Here is a 13,641-nt window from a genome sequence, read left to right on the forward strand (position 1 = left end):
TGTCCCTTAAACAACCACATGCAGAGAGCAGACACTCCCGGGCACAAGTCGTGAATCTAAAAATGCTCTTTCAGATGTGAAAAACTTAAAAATATAAATGTGTACAAATATGTATTTTTAAAATGTTTCTTGTCTTTAATTTTTGTCAATACTCTGTAAAGCTTGATACAAACTTATTCCGGCTTTGACGTGTGATTTTTACATCACTGGAAGAATTGGCTAATTCTTTAATGTCATTTTCTTGTTTAAGATCTGGCATTCTCTCTGTTTTTGATACATTGCCTCTGAACTCTGCTGGCAAGTTTATGAATCACATCACCAGCCATACATAATTTATTGCCATTAGGTAACTGAATGTGCAATGTAGAATACAAATGTTTCAAACAACATTTCTGCACATCCTAAATTTAATAGATTTAAAAGATTTGAAATCAAGATTTCTTTTCATTGTTTTATTATTTGATTTCCTCTCATCAGTCATATATAATATATGTTATATTACATGCAGTTATGCAAGCCAGATATATACATTATTACTTAGGTTTGTGACTTCTAAGATTTATAAAATGGCCTTAACTTCACTTTGGAAATCTTATGCTTTAAATATCTATTTTGAGTTTTTTTGATTTGCATTAAAATTGAGGGAATTTCCTTAACGAAGTATCCTTGTTTGAATTTCCTCCAGAGATAACTGATTGTATCTCCTGTTAAAAAACAAATCCTCTCGTGAGAACGTCATTTGGCCATTGAGTTTTTTGTAAGATGGTGATATATGCTGTAATGTTGGATATTATATGAAACATTCTGTAGTGTGAAATGGTGTGACCCTTTCTCTGTCATTGACCCTATTACATCACATGGGTATTGGTATAATATATAATCACTGAAAAGAGTCTCCTCAGTCACAATCGATGTGAATTATAAAGAGGAAATAAATAATCTAACTGCATCCCTTAAATGTTTACATTCCTTACTAAGCTGATTTTTAAAAATTGCAAGCATCAAATCTTGATTATTTTAAAACCTTTGTACAATTGAAAACGTCAACATAAAAGCATGACGTGTAAGGGGCTGGCCCCGGGCACGCAGCGGTTAAGTGCAGGTGCTCTGCTTCAGTGGCTGGAGGGTTCGCAGGTTCGGATCCCTGGCGCACACCTACGCACCGCCAGAAGCCATGCTGTGGCACCGTCCCATATAAAAGTAGAGGAAGATGGGCACGGATGTTAGCCCAGGGCCAATCTTCCTCAGCAAAAAAAAAAAGAAAAAAAAAGAAAGTGGAGGATTGGGCATCGGATGTTAGCTCAGGGCTGATCTTCCTCACGGGGGGAAAAAAAAACATGACGTGTAATTGTACCATAGAATATAGCTTGTCTTTTTATTTCTGAGATCTTCATATTTATTGATCTGCTTTAGTATGGGTTGTATTTACATGTTTCCTCTTTTTAAAAATAATCACTGTGGGCTGGCCCTGTGGCTTAGCGGTTATGCGAGCGCTCCGCTACTGGTGGCTCGGGTTCGGGTCCCGGGCATGCACCCATGCGCCGCTTCTCCGGCCATGCTGAGGCCGCCTCCCACATACAGCAACTAGAAGGATGTGCAACTATGACATATAACTATCTACTGGGGCTTTGGGGAAATAAAAAGTAGGAGGATTGGCAATAGATGTTAGCTCAGAGCCGGTCTTCCTCAGCAAAAAGAGGAGGATTAGCACGGATGTTAGCTCAGGGCTGATCTTCCTCACACAGACACACACACACACACAATCACTGTTGTTAGTTGGTGTGTCAACATTATGTAAAAAGCAATTCTGTACTGAGCAGTGGATGGGTCATTGTTAATATTAACACAGCTGACTTGCATATGGGAAGCCCCAAGCACTTTCTTTTAAGGAGACAGAGAACATCAAAGACTGCAACTCAGTAGTCAGGAGTGGCGGAGATTTAGGCTCCCAAGTATTTTGCTTGCTGCTCTCAGGTGTCTATGATCATTTTGGAGAGTTCTGAGATGTACAATATCAAAGTGCATACGACTTCTAGCAAAGATTTCTAAATTATTAAATGCTAATTCAACAATTTTGATAGAGGAAGTCTTCAAACTTGTAGATTTTGAAAATCATTAAATCAACTTAGTTTAATTACTTATTCACGTGACTTGAACTTGCTGGCAGAAGGTAAAAAGTGAAAGCCAACACAGGACAAGGAAGAACAAGCCTGCCGAATCTTTCATGGTTTCTGTTTCCCTGCTGTCGTCTTAATATTGCATCACCAGGATAATGCAGATCCAGGGAGTCTACCTGACATGTAAAATCAGTGTAAAGAATAAATGAGATCATGTGTATTAAGACGTTATACAAATTTAAAGGAATACATAAATATTGACATTTAATCATCTTTCTTTTTAATCCAGAGTATCCTTTCAGAGAATATTGCATAATGGTCTAAAATACTGCTTTTTTAAGACTTGCATATAACTTTGACAAAAACATAAATTCTTCTTGATTGTAAAAAAGAAATATCTATAGAGAAGCCTTACGTATTCATTTCATGCCACTTTGCTGCCAGTGAGAATTGCAGTTATATCAAACTGTTATGGTGTGTGACTCCCGATTGGCCATTATTTAAGCTGCCTTATTTCCTTAGGAAGTCTGTCTTTCCTCTTTGGCACACTGGATAATCATGAATATAAAAAAAGAGAGAGAGAGAAAACTCTATAAGATGCAGACCTGGTTTCAAAGAAAACATGGTAGTGTTCGGAAACAACGTTGTGTAATTATCTCACTGCACTGCATCAGTTGTGGTCTCTGTGCCCTTCGGTTATGCCTGCTAAGGTACATGTGACACCCATCCAGACCTACGCTGATTATTGATAGAGTTGACTGCACACCACTAAGGGATAATTAGTAATAAGTTGTTCTGCTATTCTGTAACAGTCTGGAGTCATGTATTTAACTGCTACGAGTGACCAGTTATCTAAAAAATTTCATGATTCCTGAAATAACTACAAATAATTTATTTTAAATTTCTAGGTTTAGAAATTTACTCTGATTGTCAGCACAAGATAACCCACATTTCTTTTCCTTTTTTCATTGTTTCCAATTAGGCAGTTTGATAAAAAATACAACTGTGGGATTTAATTGTTCAATACTCTAGGCTTTCATTATGGTAAATTCAAAAATAGAAAAATACCCTCTGATTGTTTAGGAATTTTTTGACAAGGTTTAGCAAAGAATATACTGACCATCTGTGTGGTCTGGGTGAGTAATTCAGTATATACATGAAGTAAACCTGTATATATTTAGAAGGTGACAGTGGTGATGGGGAAACAATAGAACAGGGTGAAAGGTGTCAGACCTGCATGGTTGGGGTGGAGTGGGTGACGATTTAGAATCTAGTAGTCAGGGTCAGTCTGACTGACACAGTGATATCGGAGCAAAGACGAAGGAGGCAGCTGGGTGACCAGTGAGAATACTTGGTGGAAGTGCTTTCGAGAGTGATGGAGCCAACAGTCCAGATGTTTTGAGGATCCATAATTTTTTTCTTGGAACTACTTGAAGAAAAGATTTGTTTGTTTATAAAACATTGAAAGTTAAATACATTCAGTCATTTAAAGGCAGGCAAAAGCAAGAGTTACCATTTGCAAAATTTTCAGATACTTTGGTATAAAATGTAGGAAAAAACCATGGAAAAACAAAACTTGTCTTATAATCTTTTTGAGACTCGCAGTTAAAATTTGATGTTTGGTATTTTCACTTTCATCTAAAACTGCTTTTTTTTAACTGAAAGCAAAATGATGTGGTTAGTGCTTCCTGTTGGTCATATGCGATTAAGTTGAATTTTAGTGTCTGGAAGAACGTGGAAATAGTTGTAATTTTCCGTATTAGCAGAGGTATGTTTTCTCTGAACCACAGTCCAAGTTCCCAGGGTCTAGTTCAGTTCAGATGTTACGAGAAATCTTGTACAATATATAAATTATTCAAATTGGTAGATTTATAATTGCCTTATTTAATAGTTAAATTTGCTTTATAGTTTTTGTTTCAATTAGAGAAATATGATCAATGATTTTAATTTAGAAATTATAGATGAGAGTAGAATGAGACTTTAGTGGCATATATGCCATTGCCTTTACATATTTAAAGGTATCCATTTGGAAGAGTTAAACTTACTCCACTGTTCCAAAGGTTATGTTAGGAAAAAAGACAATGTGAAACGTTTTGGTTGAAATGAGTGAAATTATTCAAAACTGCACAACTATGGGAGGAGCTGTGTCAATCAGGAGTGAGTAACCGATATTTGAAGACAAGTTTGGATAACTGCATGAACATGTTGCAGCAGGCATTCAGACAAGCATCAGAAGGTGGTTGATCTAAGTGTCCTAAGCGTTTTTTTAGACTTCGTATTCATCAGAGATTTAGAAAGTGCTAACACTTTTACCTTTGTGCTAGACTTTGTTTCTCTGTCCTCAAAGAATAATAAGACAAGTAGACAAATACTTAATGTGGTTTTGAGATAATTGCTCATATAATAGAGGCAGTATAAAATGTTATCCGGTCAAGAAGGAAGACAAGTTTCACAGAGAAATGACATTTGAGTTGAACCTTTAAGGATGAGTAGCAATTCACCAAGCCACTTGGGCAGGAACAACATTTCAAAAAGAAGAAAAAGGGCCGGCCTCGTGGCTTAGCGGTTAAGTGCGCGCGCTCCGCTGCTGGCGGCCCAGGTTCGGATCCCAGGCGCGCACCGACGCACCGCCTCTCCGGCCCCGCTGAGGCCGCGTCCCACATACAGCAACTAAAAGGATGTGCAGCGATGACATACACCTGTCTACTGGGGCTTTCGGGGGAAAAAAAGAAAAGAAAAAAAAAAAAAAGAAAAAGCAAAAAGAAGAAAAAACAGCATAAAGAAAAATACAGAAAAATAAGATGCAAGGGCTGTTTGGGGAAAAACTGGAGACATGGAAATGAGTTAAAATAATGATGGAATGGTGCAAATCAGTGATTTTTGAACTTTGGTAACGTGTGGAAGACGTTTATGTTCATGTATTCACAGTTATGTGCCAGTTCCAAAGCACTAGTGCTAACTCCAACATTTTCTTTGTTACTCAAGAAGGCATACAAGAATTCAGTAAATTTTATATGAAGGGAGTTAAAGTTTTGGCTATTTTGTTTTTTGAGCCTTTTTTTTTTTTTTTGTGAGGAAGATCAGCCCTGAGCTAACATCCATGCCAATCCTCCTCTTTTTGCTGAGGAAGACTGGCCCTGGGCTAACATCTGTGCCCATCTTCCTGCACCTTATATGGGACGCTGCCACAGCATGGCCTGACAAGCAGTGCGTCGGTGTGTGCCCAGGATCCGAACCTGGGCTACCAGCAGCGGAGCGCACACACTTAAGCGCTACGCCACGGGGTGGGCGCCTAAAATTTAGGCATTTTAATTGTTAGTAGTCAAAAAATTACAGCATACTATACAATAATTTCTGCACCATGTCTCTCAATATCGGGGCCATTGTACCATGTATCTCAAGAGAAATACAATCAAAATAGAAAAAACAACTTGAACAATTATTTATGGATTTATTCAATGGAACTTACTGAGTGTCTTGTACATATTAGGCGCTGTTCTAGGCACTAAAGATAGAAATACTCCTTTAAAGGGACGTTAAATTCCTATTGAAAATTGAAAAAGAGAAGGAAAATAAACTTTGGTGTTCCATGTTTCTTATTCCCAATATGATTTTCTGCTCCCTTTTGGGCTTTTAAAACTTCTAAGTATCCTCAAAGTCAGAATATCTTGAAATATGTCTCAGATATTCATATTTCCCATTTCTTCATCTTTTCTATTAGAGTTTATTGATGTCAGGACTCCCCTTTTTATCTTATATTTTTAGTGTCTAGTCTGTAATAAACATTAAACAAAATGTTATTGATTTAAATAGCCAGTGACCTAGAAGAAAGGAATTTAGAGTAGGGCAAGGTGAATTCGTGTAAGTATAAGATTTTACTTATTTTAACTTTTAATTTCTGCTTTTTAAAATTATACAAAAGAACATGCTGGGTTTCTTCCTTGGGATTTCCCGTCTCTGTGGTTGTACAAGTATATTTGCCTAATTTTATATCATGGCTTTATCCTCCAGAATTCTTCATTTTTATCCAAATTGAAGTCTAGGATAGTATTACTAACTCAACGTGGTTATACTTGATCATATTCTTGGTGTCAGTGGTTCAGATTCTCAGCATGTTTCTGCTCTTGCTTTAGCTCAAGTTTTGTGACCTGTTCTACTGAGAATCACATTTAATAGCAAAACATTTTTGAGAATAATTCTCTTAGGCAAAGTCCTAAACAGTATGGGAGAGAGAGAGAGACAGGGAGACAGGGAGAGAGATTCCCATTCTAAAGTTTCTTATACAGTGTGATAAATGTTATGACCAAGGGATAGTGAAGGTATTGTGGGAGCACTGAAGAGGAGCAGTTAACACAGCCTGGAGGATTTCTGGAAATATCTCTGTTATGATGATGCTTAACCCGAGTCTCTAAAAACAAGTTATTGGAACAGAAGGCATTCCAGGAAGAGGAAAAAGCATGTTCAGAGGCGTGGCTATGACAGAGCACATGTCTCCATGAACGTGCAAGAAATTTATTGTAGCAAGAACAAGGTAAGGAGGGGAAGGAGTTGAGAAACTGAGATTTAAGAGATAGATAAAAATCTGATCTTAGAGAACTCTGGATATTTATATTCTGGATGTGTTTGAGTACCACTGAGGATTTTAAGCAAGAGATTGATATGACAGGTTAGGTTTTTTTTTTTAGCACGAATACTACAGTGGCAACATGTAAAGTGACGAGAAATTTGTCTGCAGATTGTGAAACTAGTTAGGAAGCTGTTGTAATAATTTTGATTATATATGTTGAGGATCTGCTCTAAATCCTGATAGTTCAGAAGGAGAATATTTAGGAAGTAACAGTAAACAAAAATTGATGCTAAATTAGAAGTCGGTAGATATAAAGATTCTGGAGTGATTCCCAAATTGCTGGATGGAAGAACAGTGTAGAGATTGGCTCCCTTCATCCGGTTAGAGGCTGGATTAGGAGCAGCAAGTTTAAGCTCCAGCTGGCTGAGTGATCTGTGATATTTTCCTTCAGCAGTCTTAGTTCCCTTTCCTTCTACTTTTCTATTCGATGGAAAGTTCCCAGCTCCAGTTGTATCCCTGTATTTGTATTTAAAAGTATACGTGGAGGGCCGGCCCCGTGGCTTAGCGGTTAAGTGCGCGCGCTCTGCTGCTGGTGGCCTGGGTTCGATCCCGGGCGCGCACCAACGCACCGCTTCTCCGGCCATGCTGAGGCCATGTCCCACATACAGCAACTAGAAGGATGTGCAGCGATGACATAGAACTATCTACTGGGGCTTTGGGGGGAAAAATAAATAAATAAAATTATAAAAGTATACGTGGAGGGTATTCTGTTAAGTGAAATAAGCCAGAAAGAGAGAGACAAACACTGTATGATCTCACTCATATGTGGAATATAAACCAACTCATGGACAGAGAAAACTGTATTTTGGTTACCAGGGGCAGTGGGGGTAGGGAGTGGGCACAAGGGGTGAAGGGAGACATATGTATGGTGATGGACAAACAAAAATGTACAACCCAAAATTTCATAATGTTATAAACTATGAAAACATCAATTAAAAAAGTATACGTGATATTTAACATTGTTCTAGAAGCTCTGTTTAAAGAAATGAAATGTGAAATTGAAGCTTTTTTTAATTTAAAAGGAAAAGACACATAAATCTGAGAAAGCTAGGAAAATTAAGTAGAGAACACTTAGAATTAATGAGACAGCAAGAAAGTAACTAGACATAAGGTAAATACACAAAATTCATTAGAAGAAACAAGCAGAAGATATGAGGGCAAAATAGCAAACTCTTTAAAATGTAAAATAGAGAGGGTTGTCCTAAAAAGAAATGTGAAGCAGCTGTGAGGAAAACAACATAACTTCATTGAGAGATATCAAAGAAGACGGAGATAACTGCGTCAGGCTGGTACTTTTGTTGTCTGTTCTAATTGACTTGTGATTCTGCTGTAGCAGTTAACTATTGTTAACCATGGTCCAGACTGTTAATTCTTTCCAAATGAGTGTAATGAAATTCTAATCAGAACCTCAAAATTATTTTTCAGAAACTTGACGATAAGTTTGGAAACAAATACAGGTGGAAATAACTAAAACTTTTTAAGATAAATATAATAATGAGGCTGGACCTTCGTACCAGCCATGAATGTAGAAATACTAAGAGATGTAATCACTAAAGCAGTGTTGTAGGTACACAGGAAAACAGATGCAGTCAGTGAAACTAAGTAGAAATTCTAGTATATATTGGAACATAAGGTTTGATAAAGCAAACATCTTCTAAGAAAGTGGAGGACAGAGTATTTTCAAATGGTTCTGGGAAAGTTGGCAGCTGTATGGGAAAAAAATTCAATCTGTATCTCAACCCCTGCTTTGTGCCAAAATATATCTCAAATGGATTAAAGATTTAAATGCATAAAATGGAAACAAAACGGTATTGGAGGTACTCATGAAAATTTATTTAATTTCTGAATAGAATTGGCCTTCTAAACATGAATGCAATTTAGAATATCACAATGAAATAATACAGACATAACTACGTAGTTTTTTTCGGAAAAAAAGACATTACAGACAGAAAACAAAGTGGGGGAAATAAAACGGAGATTCAATATTATTAATATAAAAATAATTTATACAAATTGATAAAAATAATACGCTTCCAAATTAGACTGTGTGAGTTGACACCAAACTCTACCAGCTCTTTAGATTTGGGATGGAGGGAGGGCAAAAGCCTCCCCAAGGTTAGTGGTCCTCACCTGTTTTTCACAAAGCCTCACTTGCAGCTGAGGTCTAAGGGACAACTCTGTGTCATGTTAGCAAGAACAAGGTGAGGAGGAGGAGGAATTGAGGAACTGCTCCCTGTGTAGAAGCAGCACACTGACGTCCCAAAGCAAGAGGGGATGAAGAGTGAGAGCAGAGTTCTAACATCTCTCTTCCTGTTTTTATTCTCACCCGCCAACCTGGCTGCTCCACTCCCTAACACACAGAAGGGTTCAAGGCGGGACTGTCCTATTCCATTCTTGGAGAAAACGTTCTCCAAGTTCTCCTTCCATCTTTCCCTCTATAATTCCTCTGGGGTTGACCTTGGGGGATGGAACCAGAGGCAGAGTGAAGTCTTGGTCTTGTCTTCTCTGTTTGCACTCATTCTCTTGGTGCCTCTATCTAGAAATGTGGCTTTAATTGCCATATGTATATACTAGTGACTCCTGTATCCAAGTGAGTATTTGAAGCTCTGCTTGGACTTCTCATAAGCATTGCAAACTTCACGTATCCAAAACTGCTTGACTCTGTGTGTATACATGTGCAAGAATGTGTATAAATTATGTGGTTTTTTTGTGAATATATTTCTCACATGAACTCATAAGCTAATTGTATACCGCAATTGAACTTTCTTCTAAAAGTGAATAATCCGTTTACTTGAGGTTCTTATTTAATATTGTTTATCTGAAATTTGGCTATATAACATAACATTATAAATATAAATATTTATAAGATGCTAAGTATAAATGCCTATATTCATCTTCATAAACATATGTTATCTTTAACTCAAACTGATAGAAGGGAAAATGTAGATACAGTATGCTTAAATTTGTTTTACTCTGGTATTTATTTGATGAGCATTACTTATTCAAAGATATTCATAGAGCTGTACACCATGAAATGTTTCTACTATGATATTAATTCAGCGAACACTCCTAATTCAAGGGATTTTATAGAACACTATACCATAAAAGATCAGTTTTAAAATACATTCTATTTTTAAAGTTAGATTTATAGAACTCTTGAGGAACAAAATTGTGTCTGAGCTGAAAAATGACATAGAAGAGGAGAACCCATTCCAGTTGGTCATGTTAATAGTTGTCAGCTTTAAAATTGTCTAAGAAGATAAAATGGCATGAACAAAAGGAAATATCCAAAAAGGAAGCAATCATTTTCTGACTCTAACCATTAAATATTCTGTCGCTTTAGAGATCTATTTTTAGGGGAAACTCCAGAGACAAAAATGCATGTTGAGAAGGAGGAGTTTTCTGGTATGTCTCCCCAGAGTTGTTTTTCTCTCAAGGGCTCCTCTCCTTCTGTGGGAGCCCAGCTTTGCCGTGGAGACTTCTGCTGGACACTTCCCAGAGCTGCTGGAGAGCGCACACTCACCCCATCAGGTGTCCTCCCCGAAGAGTATAAGGGGGGGTGAGAAGTAGGCCGTGCACCCCTTAATTGCCCAGTCTTTTTATTCTCCTCTGCTTCATTATGCACAGATTTACCGTTTCTTCTCTTAATCTGGCTAAAATCTATTATATGATATTCCTTCACTACAGTGAAAGAGCTGGCCCTGTGTTCACTGATGTATCCCCACCAAGAGTGCTTGGTGTGTAGCAGACTCTTGGCAATTATTTGTTGAGTGGCTTCTTAGCTTAGGAAAAAAGACCTCTCTAGAAGCATTATTTATCCTTATGTGGTAGTTTTTATGTTATCTTTATGAATGTTTGATTTTAAGTGTTCTGGTACATATATATTCTGTATTCAGACTACGGTTTTCTTCTATTGTTACTAGACTTTCACCTTTGGTGTCTTTAAATAAACTGTGAGCATGTTGATAAGTGTGCTGTTACTGTCTGCCCCTTCCCTTTGCCCCCAGTCCACATTCACCTGCCCTGCTCTGCCTTGTTCGCTGCAGACTCCCTTGCCCTCTGACTTCCTTTTGAGTTTAGCCGTAGAAGGAACTGATTTTGTCCCCTGTAACAGTCCCAGCACCAGCTCTCATTGTGTGCAGCTGTCCCCATTTTTCACAGGGTAGAAATCAATTCCCATGGGGACTGTGGTCCTTAATATGGAAACGTGTTACCTTTGGCGCCACAGCATTCCATTCTGGTTCCTGTCCCACAACTCTTAAACGGTTCCTTTATTACATTTTCTTCAAAATTCTCCCTGAGTGTGCTTGCATTTTTGCTGGGAAATTAATAAAACGTGGTTTTACGTTTTGTTTCATTTACTAATAATAAACTATTTAATAAACTGTTTAGTCCTTTCCTGATGTCCTAAGCAGAAGTAACTTGAGATCTTGGAGTTTGGCGGTTTTATAGGTATTGATGCACAATTAATATTAAAATTAAAGACATAATAAAGAAAAAATGATAATTATAGTCATGTCTCTAAAGGAATCCAAGTATATTAATTTTTTCAAATAGAGTCATAATTATATCAGAAAGTCTTCAGTGTAGTAGAGGACACTGTACTTGAGGTAGTCTAAAACTAGACTCTGCTTAAAAAATAAATTGAGAGGAAGAAAAAATCACTGAACCTAATAGAGGTAGATAATGTAGAAAATCACATTTCTTTTATCAGGCATCCTTTGAGAGGTCCCAGGCTTGACGTGATATAAGTAAAATGAAAACAAAAGTAATAATATATAAAATAAAAAGATAACATTGAACATATACTAAAGTAATTACAGTGAATAACGGTATGTATTACTTTGTATGTAAAGGTATGTATTAGTGAGTTCAGGCTTTTTGAGAGCTGATTATAAGCCTAGTCTTAAACTGTCAGACACCAGATGAGTAAAATAAATCACACTGGATTTAATACACACTGGATTATGTCTCTATAAATTGTAATGCCCTCTTCTCTTAGAATAACCGGAATAAACACTGTGATGGTTTTCCAGTTAATAAAATAGCAGTATTTACAATATTTATCTATTTCACAGCAATCCACCATAATAAAAGTCTCTGCTTCATTGTATTTTGTCCTATATAAGTACTATTTTCTGGAACTAAATAAAAGGAGTATGCTTAGAGTAGTATGCACTTAGAATAGAATAGTAAGTAGCCCTCAATAAATATTGTACATTATTATTACTAATATTAACCTGGCAAAAGGTACGAGTAGTTCAGTTGTTAAAATCTCTACTTAAATGTTGTAGGTAGAGAAGTGAGAAAATCAGAATTTGTGAAAATTTTAATAGCCGCTATAAATCATATTTAACAGGTTTTGCGGATTGTGTATTTGTCTACGTACTTATTTATAACTATGGGAACCTAAATTTGAAATAGACACTGCTGAAATAGAAGTAATATTGTGCTCTCTTTAAAGAAATTCTACTCCAAAAGTTTTTATTTTAATTTGCTTCTGTGATTTTAAGAGGGGTGGAGGGAAAGGGAAGTGGAATGGAGTTGATATACACCTTCTCTTAGATTTATCAGCCATATCCTTTCTCGACACATATTTTCCTACAATAATCTTGAAAATTTCACACATTTTCCTTAGAAATAATTTACGTATAGATGGTATTGGGAGAAATAGATCAGTGGTGCTCTTGAGTAGGTATTTGAAGATACTTACGTCTAACTTTGAGTAAATCTGAAGCTGTTCAAGTTCTATTCCTAGAAATGTAGAAATAAGAGCTCTGTTTAGTGATGAAGGTAGAGATGTTTAAAATTCAATTGTTAATTCAGAAGTACTCATATATTGTTGTGCTTAATATGAAAACAGTTATGGGAGAGTTAGGACTTGAACCATTCCTTGAGTGAGTATACACTGGTCATTTATATTTAACATTTCCTATGTGCTTTAACTGTAGTGGTTCTAAAAATTATGAAATGAGAAAAAATGAAGTCTAGGTCCAACGTAACTGTTTATTTTATTTAGTCAGGTCATTGAAAAAGACAAACGAAATTATTGGACTCAAGTAGATAAAGGAAATGGCTGGCTTATTGACATTTTTTGTTTTCAACATTTGCTTTTTAGATCATTCTCTTAGGGTCAGTATCACTTCAGGAGGCTTCAAGGAAAGTCATTGTAAGCAATGATATAGTTATGGAAATGGAAATATATTGGGAATGTAATTATGAGAAAATGATGAAAGTATTCCTCTACTGTGCAAGGATAAACAATTCAGAATATTTATAGTTTGAATGTATATTTGCACATATATAATAATAGTTGATGTTTAATTCTTCTAGTCATAGGGAGGATCATCTTTTTTAGAGAATTTAAAATAACTTCCTATCCCGTGCTCGCTTCGGCAGCACATATACTAAAATTGGAACGATACAGAGAAGATTAGCATGGCCCCTGCGCAAGGATGACACGCAAATTCGTGAAGCGTTCCATATTTTTTGGTGATGGGTTGTAATTAGTATTTTGGTGGTGAACATGATGTAGTCCATGCAGAAATAGAAGTACAATGATGTACACCTGAAATTTTTACAATGTTATAAACCAACGTTACCGCAATAAACAAAAAATTAAAAAAAAAATAAAATAACTTCCTATCCTTTCCTTTGAAAGAGTAAGTTTATTTTGTTCCTATCTTATGCCTCCAAGCACAAGAAATATATGAATTATTTTATTCATGTTATTGACAGGCAAGCCAAAATGTCTTAAAATTATTTTTGTTTTCTTGAAATCAGTTTATTGAAGTGTAATTTATAGTAAAATTCACCCGTCTTAGGTGAGCAATTTTATGTATGTTGATGAACATATACAGTCTTGTAGCCACAAGAAGGATACTGAATGCTTCCCTC

At 36.4% G+C, this 13,641-nt stretch overlaps 1 non-coding gene across 1 annotated transcript; it reads left to right on the plus strand.

Moving 5' to 3' along the window:
• The first annotated feature begins 13,127 nt into the window (after nucleotides 1-13,127).
• On the plus strand, nucleotides 13,128-13,234 carry LOC147917129 (U6 spliceosomal RNA). Its single transcript, XR_015552381.1, has one exon. It is a non-coding gene; the product is annotated as a U6 spliceosomal RNA (small nuclear RNA).
• Nucleotides 13,235-13,641: the final 407 nt, after the last annotated feature.

Source organism: Ceratotherium simum, chromosome 5 (genome assembly GCF_057802395.1).
Source record: "Ceratotherium simum simum isolate JZ-2026a chromosome 5, ASM5780239v1, whole genome shotgun sequence".
NCBI lineage: Eukaryota > Metazoa > Chordata > Mammalia > Perissodactyla > Rhinocerotidae > Ceratotherium > Ceratotherium simum.